The sequence below is a fragment of the Leguminivora glycinivorella genome, chromosome 5 (assembly GCF_023078275.1).
Source record: "Leguminivora glycinivorella isolate SPB_JAAS2020 chromosome 5, LegGlyc_1.1, whole genome shotgun sequence".
Classification (NCBI taxonomy): Eukaryota; Metazoa; Arthropoda; class Insecta; order Lepidoptera; family Tortricidae; genus Leguminivora; species Leguminivora glycinivorella.
In genome coordinates, this window is record NC_062975.1 from 24,786,163 (window position 1) to 24,799,150 (window position 12,988).

Sequence of the window (12,988 nt, forward strand, 5' to 3'; positions counted from 1 at the left end):
ACCTATGTGCCAAATTTGAAATCTCTAGGACCAGCGGTTTCGGCTGTGTGTTGATATGTCAATCAGTCAGTCAATATCTTCTTTTATATATTTAAACCCCATTGCACCACAACAGGGGAGAAGGTATTTCACTTCCGCCTCGTTAGATTTTAAAAACGTTGTATTTATCGTGATCAGCGACCCGATAAACCATAAAAACGATACCCATATTGATTTTTTGACTTTATCACCCCCTTTTCACCCTTTTAGGGGTTAAATTTTCAAAAAACCTGAAACACGTATTCAGTCATATGTCTTAAGGAATCTTCCTGTGAAGTTTCGAATAAAATAGTCAAACTAATCTTGTTTCCCCATACAAACTTTGAACCCCCATTTGACCCCCTTAGGAGGTGAATTTTGGAAAATCCTTTCTTAGTGCTCCTCTACACTATATAAGGAACCTACGTGCCAAATTTGAAATCTCTAGGACCAGCGGTTTCGGCTGTGCGTTGATATGTCAGTCAGTCAGTCAGTCAGTCAGTCAGTCAGTCAGTCAGCTTCTTCTTTTATATATTTAGATATTAAAATCATAGTTCAAAACGATGGTTTTTGCCATACCTTTAACAGGCTTTAACACTGGCGTGTTTATTTTTGATAGGGGATGATTTTATTATTTCATAGTATAATTCCTCAATAAGGAAATGATGTATCTATTATTTTCGAGATACCTACAGTATCAACCATTTCAAAAGCTTTAACTGTTGTTTTGTGAAAACTTTTTATATAGTACTTTGGAGACTAGTTTCGAAGTCGTGACAGTTTTCAGACGTCCGTGACTGGCATCGCCTCGGCCATTTTGTACAACCGCGTTAAGAGCAAACGTCACCCAGCGTAAAAATCAACAAAACAAATCATGCAGTGATATCATAAAGAGATACCCAAAAACGCTGGCTACGCTAACAGGACTCAGGGTTCAGCATAAGCTAAAGCTTAGGTACTACTTTCCCAAGCACTTATCATGATGAGTCGTACCAAAACAGCGTGTCTTTATATAATCTCTATATTGTACCAAACCTGAGTTCTACTAGGTACAGCCGAGCCAGTGTCAGCTCAGTGTCAGCTCTATCTTGGATACTGCTCACCCACGAACTCACCGTGACGATTTCTTTAATTACGATGATAATTTGTTTGTTATTTTTCGAAATACATTAACTTTAATGACAATTGGCGTTCATTAATTTTTAATGGTTAATGACAATTAACCTTTTGACTGTGTAATTTTTGTTAATTACCGTTCGGCCAATACTCCTAGGCATTTCTTGCAGCCAATCAATAAATAATATCCTAAAACATCTGGACGACCGAGCTTCGCTCGGTTCTATTTTATTATATCACGTCTTTAGAAAAAAAAAACTTATAAATACAAGAACAAAAAAAAAAAACAAAACAAAAAATTAAAACTTAATTTCTGGCCGGGATTCGAAACCCTGACACCTGCAATCTGTCTGCGAACATTAGACCGACCTCGTACGACTGAGCTAAGCGCAGCCGATGTGCGCGGAGCGAAATTAACGACCATATTTAACGTTTACTAACGCGAAAGAAAAACTCATTAAAACTCCATAATTCGCCGTTTTCCGGGACCTAAGGCTACGCTAGATCGATTTTCCAACCCCGAGAACCCCTACATAACAAATTTCAGCGAAGCTAATCTTCGGGTGGCCGTCCACCCGTGTGACAAATCTCAGCGCGCTAGGACCATTTTGAAATTTTTCAAAAAAAAAGTCAGCCATATTGATTTTTTTAATGAAACTTTTTTCTACTTAAAACCCTGTATGACATTTGGTCGAGCAGCCCCGGCTATATCTTACCGTTTAAAAGTTGCCATACAAAACAAAAGTGGCCAGTTTTCTCACATTTGTAGTATTTTTCAATTTTTTTATTTCATTCCAATCAAGGCCTCTTGGAGATTCTACAACAAAAATTTGAGCACTCTACGACAAACTTGAAAAATCTTCAAAAAAAAGTCGGCCATTTTGAAAAAAAAAAAATGGCGGCGTCAAAAACTGCCCAGGGTCCTCTATGACATTTTGGTCGAGCACCCCCCGGCTATCTCCTGCCGTTTGGCCAGACCGTTCAACATTTTTTTACCCGGAACCGGTAGACCGACGGTCGGATTTTTCCGGGGTCGCAAGATCAACCTCTATACTACCACAGCCACACCAAATACTGCCACCTGCAAAATCTCCTGGCTATTTTTGGAAAAATGTCAGTCGGGTTGCAGCTTTATATTATATAGAAAAATAGAATAGAATATAGAATTGATAAATAAATGAATATACAAGAATTGCTCATTTAAAAGTATATGATATTCTTAAAGAAAATATATAAGTTATATTTAACCAAATTAACATGCAAAGAATTAAGTTATTTTATTTCATCTTTGTTTAAACGACAGGTAGGATAGGATAAGATTGGCTTAATAGTAATTTGAGGAAAGATTTCGTTTAATTTTTATCTAAAAAACCGGCCAAGAGCGTGTCGGGCCACGCTGTGTAGGGTTCCGTAGTTTTTCGTATTTTTCTCAAAAACTACTGAACCTATCAAGTTCAAAACAATTTTCCTAGAAAGTCTTTATAAAAAATTTTTTTCATATTTTTTAAACATATGGTTCAAAAGTTAGAGGGGGGGGACGCACTTTTTTTTCCTTTAGGAGCGATTATTTCCGAAAATATTAATATTATCAAAAAACGATCTTAGTAAACCCTTATTAATTTTTAAATACCTATCCAACAATATATCACACGTTGGGGTTGGAATGAAAAAAATATCAGCCCCCACTTTACATGTAGGGGGGGGTACCCTAACAAAACATTTTTTTCCATTTTTTATTTTTGCACTTTGTTGGCGTGATTGATATACATATTGGTACCAAATTTCAGCTTTCTAGTGCTTACGGTTACTGAGATTATCCGCGGACGGACAGACAGACATGGCAAAACTATAAGGGTTCCTAGTTGACTACGGAACCCTAAAAACACTACGTGATGTCACGCGAGGCAAGTCCATTGGGCGTTTAGTGTTTTGTATTCGATATCAGTTATATGACTTCACCACGTTAAATATTGCCGGTTATAAAAAGTACATCCTGTATTTTGCTTTATAATCCTGTATTTTGTACGTATAAATTCCTCACCATTTTACGATAATATTATAATATGATCTCGTACCAACGTCGATCCCCACATGTACTTCAAAATAAAATATGAATAATCGGCGGCGCGTGTCAGTGTGTTAGCTCATTGAATTATATATATTTTATGTATGTGGATTCATATTGAAAGATAAGCGCTCAGCTACCTGCATAGTGAGTGACACGCTTAAATATAAGTCTAAAGTACTTAGATGATAAATCGCATTATTTTATTTGGCAGTAGTAGTAGTAGATTCCACGATGTATACTAAATTTATTATTTATAAATTAAATTATTTACTGACGCATGTGGAAAATACGTATATTAAGTTAAAATTGTTACTCTAGTAGTCTTATCAAATACAACCCTTTCAGGCTTAGCATTAAATAGCGTGATGCGCACAGTTGAAATAAATTTTGGCGTTTTGTACACAACGTGCGGTTTGTCGAATATCGAGAGAGGTCATTGCCCTTCCCCGCTGCCGCGCCACGGCCGCGCGGTCGGTATCATAATACCTACACTACCCGCGTCACTGCGCTCGCTTGACTTGATCGAACGCAAATATTAATACCGTATTATTTTTCGAAGCATTCTATTAAACTTACCCAAATTCACGTATCTTATTTATCTTGTCTTTTTAGTTAATAAGATAAGAACTCTAGTAACTTTAATATTTTTTTGGAATGGTAAAAACCTATTTTTGCTAAATTATCGCAAATTTTATCAAGCACTGGAGTAGGAAAACACAATTTCAGTTTATTGATATATTTAAAGGAGGCAATGCGACGTTTCTTATTTTTTTTTACATGAATATTTTTTTTGTGTCTGTTTCGCTAGGTATGACAAATTGTCATATAGCACTCGAGTAAATTGACCCAAACTACGTATACACGCTAAAAATATCATTCTAAATGCAATACAGTTACATTTTTTCTCTCGAATATTTTTTTTACCACATTAGGTCAAATTAAAAATTATAACCACAAATTACCAAATTACTAAAAAAGCACCTTAGGAATGTGACCCAAAACGAAATGTTAAATTTATATGTTATCAATGTATTTATAAACGAAAACAAAATCGACTTTAATATTTTTTTAATTTAGGGCCCAAAATATAGCCAGCGCCGCAGGACTACAGGTGGTAAATCATCTTTGTTACTAGATTCACCTACTTTTATCAATTTTAAAGCAGTTAATTTGACTTTATTCAAGGTCAAATTACTTTACCCACTAGTGGATAAAATGCGTTTTTACCCGCTGGTATTAAAGGACAAAACACGTGTTTGCGAGCTAGTGAGGGGAAAACAAATAAAACACCTTACAAATACTGTGAAAGGTAAGTATTCTTCAGTATCTAAGATATAAGTACTCATAAGTAAATAAAATGCTTCTTGCTTGTTTTGTGTCACAGAAACCAAACAATAACGATTAATTCGCACATTACGATACGAGTGCGGAAAAGAAGAAGTATCAAACGAGTGGCGATAAATTACACCCATACGCACACACCCATCTGAAAGACCGGCAACGCACCTCCAACACTTCTAGTGTTTCGGGTGTCCATGGGCAGCAGAGATCTCTTACCATCAGCCGACCTGTCTGCTCGTTTGCCTCCTATTTCATAAAAAAAATTAAAACTTCACCGAAGGGAGTCTTTTTAAAGAAACGCGAGTTACTAATTTCTTATTCGCACGTGTATCGTACAACGTTTTTCAGTACATAAATGGCTCTTTGAAGTTTAGCCGTGTTTTATACAGGGAGAAATAAAAAGGACCGTTGAAACTTTGCATACTGACTGTTGAGGTCATAATAAACAACTTTTATTATGGAACCAATCCTGAAATCACAAAAAAAATTTGGCAATTAAATAAATAAATAAATATTGGGGACACCTTACACAGATCAACTTAGCCCCAAACTAAGCAAAGCTTGTACTATGGGTGCTAAGCGACGATATACATACTTAAATAGATAAATACATACTTATATACATAGAAAACATCCATGACTCAGGAACAAATATCTGTGCTCATCACACAAACAAATGCCCTTACCGGGATTCGAACCCAGGACCGCGGCTTAGCAGGCAGGATCACTACCAACTACGCCAGACCGGTCGTAATTTCACAGAAATTAGCGCCATGTTAACTGTCGGAATGTATGATAGAACAGTCAAATTTTTTGCGATTTTAGCATTGACAAAAGTTGTTCATTATGACCTCAACAGTCACCTCACTATACAAAGTTTAACCGGTCGTTTTTATTTCACCGTGTATTTCGTGTGAAGCCTGAGCGGGTAGGTAAGCTTTTATTCAACTTACCTTGTAGTATGTTAGTTTGGGTCAAAACGTCTACGTTTTGACCCAAACTAGCTTCTAAGCTAAATTTGACCCACTTCCCGGTTTCCGATTGAGCTGAAATTTTGCACACATATGTAAATCACGTGACAAGCAGTTCAGTGGTATCATGGAGCTGATCTGATGACGGAGCAAATAAGTGGTGTTGTCATAGGAACTCTGTTATGAAACGTCGTATCCCCATCGAGTAAGGGTTTTTAGAAACGTCTCGGAGAGCAGTAGATGACTGTTGAAAGAAAGGTACAGTCGGCAATAAAATGTTGTACCAAAAATGATTTTTTTGCAAAAAACATATTTATACTGGTAAAAAATAAAGTATATTCAAGACTGGTTCGACCGCGTCACCTATTGCAGAAGCGTTGTTGTCCTCGCTATTCAAGATCAAAACATTGCAGGTTATCTAATCCTGTTTACACAGTTGTTTTTATTACGAAACACATTCTTGAGGTTAACACAATTATTAAATCAAGCTTTTAAGTGTACAAAATCTTTAAAAAAATTAAGGTTCCGTATCGCGGAGAAAGAAAATCTTTATAGTGGGTGGGACTTTATTTTCGGGCCTCCTGTGTTGCATTTTATACAACGTGTTTCCGGTAACACTCAAAACCTCAGACACCCCAACAGATTTTTATTTTTTTTAAACTCATCTAGAGTCTCATCTAAACTCATCTTTTAATCTGATGGTTACTTTTTTTAAATTTAATTTTATACTGTGGGGATCGGAGTCAGGTTCGATTAATGGTGAACACGTGTTGATAGTTCAAACGATTTATTAATACTAACTCGCTTACACATGCATGCAATACTTATGCCCACTACATCACCGGGCTAATAAAAGAAAAAAAAAAAAATAGTACTTATTACAATTTTTTTTTTGTTATATTTCTATTTAATAACAAGAAAAACCTGGAAAAAGTCAAAATGACTCAAATTGATATATATATTCCTATACCTGAATCTATTACACAAATAATAAATCATTGAATTTTACTCAATAAACAATTTTATACGGTTTTTATGAATTGTTTCAATTTTTCCTTTATTTATTATTTTTATATTTGGTCCACAATCTTGAACAACTTTAAATGGTCCTTTATATAATTTATCCAATTTCTTTGCAGTTTCGTTTTTCATTAATACTAAATCACCCTTATTGTAAACAAAAGAATGAGCATTCTGGTCATACAATTTCTTATTAGCTAATTTACTCCGGAGCAAATGCTCTCTGGCATCCTTATGTGCTAATTGTAGCCTATATCGTAATTCTAACATGTAATTATTAGGATTATACAATGGATCCAAGGTGTTACTTAAATTACTAGGTACTTGGCATACTTTTCCAAAAACGAGCTCAAATGGTGAATATTTAGTTGAGCTATGAATTGTGGTGTTGTAGGCAAAACACCAAAAGGGTAGCCAACTACTCCATGTATCAGAACGTTCGTCACAATAAATTCGTAAAAATGCCGCTAAATGTTTATGCATATTTTCTATTGATCCTAGGGATTGATGATGGTAAGCTGTCGAATGAATTTTATTAATTTTTAAAAGTTTACATACCTCACTGAATATTGTTGACGTGAACTCGGTCCCTTTATCTGTAGCAATGACCTTGGGGATACCATACCGTAATATGTAATTGTTGACTAAAGCTCGCGCCACGCTGACTGAGTCCTTATTGCGTAGCGGGTACGCTTCTATATACTTACTTAGCTCGCATTGTACGGTTAAGATGTAGGTGAATCCGTCTGAGTCTGTTTGTAATGGTCCTACGATATCAAGAAATATTTTTTCCATTGCCGCAGTGGCTGTTGTCGTTATTTGCATTGGTTCCTTATTTTCTCGCGAATATTTCGTAAATTGACATTTACTACATTTTCGTACAAAATTTTTAACATCGTGTTCTAGTTTTGGCCAAAAATATTTACTTTTGATATTATTTATCATGCGTCGTATGCCGGCATGCCCACTCGTTGGCAATAAGTGATAGTCGTTCAATATGATAGTTTTTTCTTTTTCGTCAATTATCCTTTTAACATTTCTGAGAATGCTAATGCGTGGTCCGGACCACTGATTATTATTCATTATTTCTTCACTGAGATTCTTTAAAAATAACGCGTTATCTACTGTCTTAATGACAAATATCTCATTTATATTTAATTTATTACAAAAAACACTCAGTTTATTCGCAAAATCGACTCGCGTATAGTGCGACATGTAACTAAGGTTTATGTATATAATTGACTTTGCCTCAACATACGAAAAACATTCCTGTTCCGTAGTTACTTCACCTCTTTGTCGTAACTTGTCTAATTCTATATTTTTTATAAATTGTAACTCAACAGAATTACTCGGTTTTCTTAATATTTCCGAAATTTGAGGTTGATCAGGCCCCGAATCATTGGATATATTAAGATCCGCGGTATTTCCCGAATCTGCGTTTTGTTGTAAAGCTTTTTTGCTTTGCGCTCTAGTTGTAACTAAAACTTGTTCTCCTATACTCTTTAACTCATCCGAAGTGATGGTCACTCTACTCAACGCGTCTGCGACGACGTTATCTTTGCCCTTAATGTAAACAACTTTGTAGTTATATTGTTCGAGTTGCAATCTGAATTTAATTAAACGGGTGGACGGGTCTTTCATGCTGAATAAATACAATAAAGGTTTATGGTCGGTCATAATGGTAAAACTTTTTCCGTACAAATATGGTCTAAAGTACTTGACGCTCCATATCACAGCTAATAACTCTTTTTGAATAGTCGGATAATTTAACTCGGCTTTGTTCAATGTTCTACTTGCGTACGCCACTGGTCTCATATCTTTGTTACATAAACAAGAGCCTATCGCCAATCCGGAGGCGTCTGTTTGTAAAATGAATTCATTATCTTCTGAGAAGTCTGGATATTGCAAGATTGGTGGGGAAATAAGCTTTTGCTTCAGAGTTGAAAATGCTTGTTTACACTCATCCGTCCATTCGAAAGTAACATTTTTCCTACTTAATTTATTCAACGGTAATGTGATTGATGCAAAATTGGGTATAAATTTCCTGTAATAATTACAAAACGCTACGAAACGTCTTACTTCATCGCTATTTGTGGGTTCTGGATAATTTTTTAATACTCTAGTTTTTTCAGGATCTGGAAAAACTCCATCGGATGTTACTGTATGACCTAGGTACAAAAGTTGAGTTTTTAGAAATTCGCATTTCTGCGGATTAACCTTGAGATTTACCTTTCGCAATCGTTCTAAAACGTTAGTTAAATTTTTGTTATGCTGTTCCATATTTCTACCAAAAACCACGAGGTCGTCCATATAAACAAAACATTGTTCATACGAAAGTCCTGACATGGCGATTGACATGACACGCGAAAACGCACTGGCACTTATTTTTAATCCCATTGGGAGCCTTTTCATCCTAAATTGTCCTTGACTGGTGGTAAATGATGTAATGTTTCTACTGTCTTCATCCAATGCTGTTTGATAATAAGATTGTTGCAAGTCTAGGTGACTGAAATATACTGCGCCTGATAATGAGTCCAAAATCTCGTTGATGTTAGGTAGTGGAAACTTATCATCTTGAATTACGTTGTTTATTTTTCTATAATCTACGACTAACCTCCATTTTTTCGTATTACCGTCCGATTTTTTGGGAACTAAAAGTATTGGGCTATTCCAATCACTATTTGCGGGTTCTATGATGTCATCTTTTAACATATTTTTAATCTGTCTACTAATCTCTGGCTTCATAGTTTCTGGTAGTCTGTATGGTTTTACGTATATTGGTTTGGTGTTGGGTTTAACACTAATACTCTGACTTAATATGTTTGTAGTGCCTAGCTTGTCTTCATCTAAGTAAAAAACGTCCGCGTATTTCACACAAATTGATTCAATAAGCTTCCTATCGGTTTTATTTAAGTGATTTAACTTTAATGTTTGTAGCAATCGTGAAACCCTATCTACTCCATTGTCATATTTGTAAAAGTAACATATGTCATAGTCCTTCAAGGGAGTAAGTTTTGGCGTGAAAATAGGTATTTGAATGTCCCTGTCAGTTGTATTTAATATTTTAATCGGTATCCTATTATTCTTGACCTTTCCTATACTACCGGCTATAAAAACATTTTCGAATAACTCTCCTGCGCTAATTACATATTCATTTCCTATTTGAAAAGATGAATCGACTTTTATCAAATGCAATGTCTCAGTTCTAGCTGGTACTGATAAATGTGTATCGGTGTCACCATTTCCGTGAATTGGTAACACACACATTCGATCGTCAGAATGCAAAGTTAACAAGTTCGTCCGTAAGTTGATATCTGCGCCATAAGTTCGTAAGAAATCTGAACCGAGAAGTCCATCCGCATGACATGGCATTTCATTTAATACGTAGAACTTCTGTGTGAATGATATCTGGTTACCGTTCTCTAGCGATACATAAGCTTTGTTATTGCAGGTGATATCACCTCCCACGCCTTTTATTGTTGCATCTACCTTTTGCAATAAGTTATTTGGAACTCTATCTATATGAATTAATGAACACGTCGCCCCTGTATCAATAATGAAAATTAATTCTTGTCCTTGTACTTTTAAACTTACATAATTTAACCCTTCGCATGTAAACACGTAATCTACTCCGTCACATGTTAATACTTTATGGACGAAAAAATTCTGAAAGGTTGGGGTGTTCGTCACTTACCTGGTTTCCCTCTCTTGTTGTAGCAGTGTAGGTCACATTCCGTGAGGTGCCGCGGTTGTCCCGCGCACTCTGGCTCCTAGTACGCGAATTATTGCGCGTAGCTCGTCCTCTATATTGCTGATAACTGTTGCTACTTCTATACCTGTTAAAGTTATTTGGTGCCCAGTTGCTGGTATGGTGGTATTGGTTATAACGCGGATATGAGCCACGGCTATTAGATCGACCACTATAACGTTGAGAGTAGTATCCACGGCTGTTGAAGTGTCTACTTACCGGATATCCTCTCCTGTAGCCTCTCATGTGCATCACTACTGGTGTTGGCTGGCTGTTGTCCTCATCCTTCGCAGCCTGCACCGCTTCTTTCAATTCCTTGTAATTCCTTGCCGCAATGATAGTACCTAGCCTCCTGTTACGCAAACCATCTGCAAATCTTTTTACAGCTAAGTTTTCGTTTATAGGTCTCAGGATTTCGCAAGCTTTTGTATCATTGTCCGCTTGCGCAATCGTGAGATTTGTAAACAATTCCTCAATTTTATCGCCATAGTCTGAAAGTGATAGATTATTTTGTGTAATGCTATTAAGTTGCATTAACAATGAATTTGCTGACTTTTTCGGGAGTAAATATTTTTTAATGTCTGAAACTAATGCTGAAACAGTATCGTAGCTTGTTTTTAATTTGAGTTTCGCATTTTTAGTCAATTTTGTTTTAAGGACAAAAGAAATCAGCAATTTCTTGTTACTTGCCTCTTGTAATATGCTTTCCATCATTTCAATGCCTTCGATAATTCTTTCAACAGTTTCATCCTTGCCGTCGTACAAGGGAATCAGAGACCCTACTTCCTTTAAGTCAAATTTCTCAGCCATTTCGATTCGTTTTTGGATTCCGCAAGTACTGTAATTACTATACTCTAGTATTTTATTATATATTTTATCGATTTTATCGCATAGAACATCAAATATGCAGCCGGGAAACTGTTCCGCTGTACTGCTGCTTGAGGTAGACTCAATTAATTTTACATAACACAAATATAGTTCCTGGGCCTTTTTAATTTTATCGACCCCTATCTTTTGCAAACGGCGGTTGGGTCCTAATTTACTTAAATCTACTTGTAGTTTGCCAAGTTCACTTAATATGGTATTTAATTCTGCTTCCATAAGTAAAACATGCCAAGTTTTTATAGTAATTGCTAAACTACTTGCTAAAATTAAGAATAATCGCGTCAATTAATACGAAAAACACTCCTTTTATCATACCTCACTTTTATCGTATCTCACTTCACATCACACGTGTTTCTTCTTCTGCAACGTCACCGGGACCAGCGTCATCGCCTCGAGTCTGCCTGCGTCCGGAAAGCCTCAGTCGAATGCGCCGTACCATGTCACTTTGTATTTCTCGTCGTATCCATTTATGGTGGCATTTTCTATATCGGTAGAACGCGTAGATCAAAACACCGATAGCGACGATGGTCAATATGCATGACACTAAAATGTTGTTCACTCGCAGATGCTCTGTGTGCTCTGAGATGCCTTGTCCTTCGTTGGAACCTGCCGCATTTTGCGTAATTATAACTTCTTTCTCCTCTTGTTTCGAGTAGGATTTTCCCATCGTCCTTTAAATGTAGCACAACAGACGAAACGTCCAACACAACACGACGCGAATAGGTAAAGTTCATAAAATCAGTTAAATCGATCACCACGGTTGTTTCTGACCGAACGAACAAGTATTGTCTTTGCAAAAGTCATGAAGGTATTACTCAATAATATTAGCAACATCACTGCACCGGACCGTCCAAAATGCTGACGCGCGCGGCGCCGTCGCCTTGGAATGCACCCGGCGGCGGGCGATATGCGCGTTCATGGCTCAGGGTCGCCATGTGGGGATCGGAGTCAGGTTCGATTAATGGTGAACACGTGTTGATAGTTCAAACGATTTATTAATACTAACTCGCTTACACATGCATGCAATACTTATGCCCACTACAATATGTTTTCAGGTTTTTAGTGTTATTTGAAACACGGTGTATAATAATAACTTTTGCCCGCGGCTTCGCTTGCATTAAATTCGAAAATTGCGGAATGCTCCATACAAACTTCTACCCCCCATTCTAGAGAGGTGGGGTGTTAGAAAGAGTTAAAAAGTAGCCTATGTCACTCTCCATCCCTTCAACTGTCTCCACTTAAAAAATCACGTTAATACGTCGCTCCGTTTTGCCGTGAAAGACGGACAAACAAACAGACACACACACTTTCCCATTTATAATATTAGTATGGAAGTATGGACTAATTATCTTTGAAGGCAATGACAATATTCGACGATTGCTCTGATATAGCAGGTAATGGCCCTGCCTGCGAAACCCGCGGTCCTGGGTTCGAATCTCGGTAGGTAAGTGAATTTATTTGCGTGATGGGCACAAATATTGGTCCCTGAGTCTTAGATGTAATTTTTTTTTTTTTTTATTATAAATGGGCTTACTCTTGACCACAGACTAGCCAAAGGCAAAGACGTGGCCTACGATGGAGTGAGCTCGCCCAGAAGATGCCTGTTCACTCTTGATGGATTGGATGTTTTCTATGTATATACCTACGCTTCCTGATATTTGTATATTAATATATTATATATACGAGTATTTGTATGTACCTACAATACAACATAAACCTTCTTAAGCTCACTGTGGGACTGGGACTACGTCAATCTGTGTAATAATGTCGAATAATATTTATTATTCTAATTATATTTCCTACAGAGGAAAATGGGCACTT